The sequence below is a fragment of the Prionailurus bengalensis genome, chromosome X (assembly GCF_016509475.1).
Source record: "Prionailurus bengalensis isolate Pbe53 chromosome X, Fcat_Pben_1.1_paternal_pri, whole genome shotgun sequence".
Taxonomy (NCBI): domain Eukaryota; kingdom Metazoa; phylum Chordata; class Mammalia; order Carnivora; family Felidae; genus Prionailurus; species Prionailurus bengalensis.
In genome coordinates, this window is record NC_057361.1 from 119280080 (window position 1) to 119282781 (window position 2702).

The 2702-nt window shown below is 39.1% G+C and overlaps 1 pseudogene; it reads right to left on the minus strand.

Annotated features, from left to right (window-relative positions):
* Positions 1-1569: 1569 nt before the first annotated feature.
* LOC122477568 lies at positions 1570-1844 on the minus strand (annotated as a pseudogene).
* Between the last annotated feature and the right edge of the window lie 858 nt (positions 1845-2702).

Here is a 2702-nt window from a genome sequence, read left to right on the forward strand (position 1 = left end):
GATCATATGGTAATTCTATTTTTAATTTTTTGAGGAACCTCCATACTGTTGTCCAAAGTGCCTCCCCCAACTTACATTCCTACCAACAGTGCATGAGAGTTCCTTTTTCTCCACATCTTCAACTAAGTTATTTTTTAAATTATTTACTTATTTTGAGAGAGGGGGCAGGGGAAGGGCAGGGAGAAAAGAAGAGAGAGAATCCCAAGCAGGGTCCACACTGCCAGTGCAGAGCCCGACGTGGGGCCTGAGCTCAAGAACTGTGAAATCATGACTGGAGCCAAAATCGAGAGTCGAACACTTAACCTACTGAGCCACCCAGGCACCCTGTTGTTCAGGTTTTTAAGTTTAGCCATTCTCACAGGTGATATCTCAGTGGTTTCTATTTGTATTTCTGTGATGACTAGTGATGTTGAACATCATTTCATGGGTCTGTGGGCCACCTGTTAGGTCTTTGTAAAAAAAAAATGTCTATACAGTACCTCTGCCTGTTTCTAGTTGCATTATTTGGGTTTTTTTGGTGTCGTGTTGGACAAATTCTTTATATGTTTTGGATATGAACCCTTTATCAGATGTATCATTTGCAAATCTCTTCTCCCATTCAGTAGGCTGCTTTTTGGTTTTGTTGATGGTTTCTTTTGATGTATCATATATGTATTTATGAATCATATACATAAAATGTGAGGGGAGAGTAAAACTTAGTGCTTTTAGAATGGGTTCAAACTTAAGTGGCCATCAACTTAGTATAGACCACCACATGCATAAAATATTATTAGGGAACCTAATGGTGACCACAAATCAAAAACTTTTGATAGATACACAAAACAACAAAGAAAAACATCCAAGCATATCACTAAAGAAAGCCATTAAACTACAAGGGAAGAGCATAGGACAAAAAAAAAAAAAACCCAAAACAAAAAAACAACTACAAAAACAACTGTAAAACAGGTAACAAAATGGCAGTAAGTACATACCTACCTATCAATAATGACTCTGAACATAGATAAAATAAATTCTCCAATCAGAAGACATAGGGTCACGGAACAGATAAAAAACAAGACTCATCTATATGCTGCCTACAAGAGACACTTCAGACTAAAGACATTCAGATTGAAAGTGAAGGCATATAAAAACACTTACCATGCAAATGCAAGTGAAACGCAAGCTGAGGTAGCAACATTTATATCAAATAAAACACACTTAAGACAAAGACTGTAATAGGAAACAAAAAAGGACGCTACATGAGGATAAAGGAAGTCATCCAACGAGAGGATGTAACAATTGTAAATACTTATACACCCAACATGAAAGCACTTAAATATATAAACTATTAACATACGTAAAGGAAGAAATTGACAGTAACCCAATAAAAATAGGGGGTATTTTCTTTGAGGTGGTTGACATCTTTATTGCTTTGGATTTGGGGGTGTAGGGGCAGGTGATCAGGAGCTCTTAGTGGGGCCACCTGCTTCCTCTTCACCATGATAGGCTTCTGGCTGTACAGGATGGCACTGGCTTTCTGAATGGTGGATCTGGGCAGTATTCCTTCTTGGGGATCATGTGCCTGATGCTGCTGAGGGTGGCCCAGGCTTTCTCATTAATGGTGGTCCACATGGAGGAGGTGGTAAGTTTTCACTGGCCAGATCGTGGCTCCATGACCACCACTACACCTTCGCTGTTGGCCACCGGCTCCATGCCCACAGTCTTGTGGTGATAATCGGCCCATTGTAGCAGAAGGAGATGTGGGCCTTCAGGTTATTGGGTTCGGTGCTGTATGTCTGCTGGATCCTCTGGATCAGGAGGGCGGGACAGTTTTGCATGACCATCCACTGCAGTTGGGCAGACATAGCCATTCCTCTCACTATGGCGTTGGGAGACGGAAAGAGCAGTAATAGTAGGGGACATCTGCACCCCACTTAGAGCAATGGATACATCATCCACACAGATAACCCAGAGAAGGTGGTTCTGACTAATACATTTGACGAGATAAATCGAACAGACATTCAGAACATTCCATCCAAAAACAGAGGAGCGTGCATTTTTCTCAATTGCCTTTTTCTTTATTCTAAAGTCCTATTTCAAAAACTATTTAATGGCTATGGATATCATGGTTTTCATCTAAAAGATGCATAGTCCTGCCTTTGCATTTAGGTCTACAACTTAAGTGGACTGGATATTTGCATGTTGAGTGAGGGAGGGTTATACTTTTCTCATTTTTGAAACGGATATCTAACCATCCAAGCTCAACTCATGGAAATGAACATCTTTTCACATGATTCTGCAAGTAAAATCCAAACGTGCATATGTGCAAGGGTATTTTGTGGGGCTCTATTCTATTTCATTGGTTTTTTTTTTTCTGTGAACAGGCCACACTGTCTGAATTATCAAAGGTTTTAAATGAGCCTGATGTCTAGAAGACAAAGTCTAACTACCTTGTTTTAAGAGCGTGCTGTTAGTGGATCTCTGAACTTCAATATACATTTTATAATTTGGTTGTTACAAAAAAAAGTGGGAGTTTATGGTGAATGCACTGATCCTATACATTTGCAGAAAATTGACATCTTTACAATATTGATGTTGACAGTGAACCTTAATTTCCATTTATTTCCACCTGATTTAATTTCACCCAGTTTTAATAATACTGCCCTAAGAGAATTTACACTTTTCTTAAATCTAACATCATGTTTGTAAAATTATAAATTGTG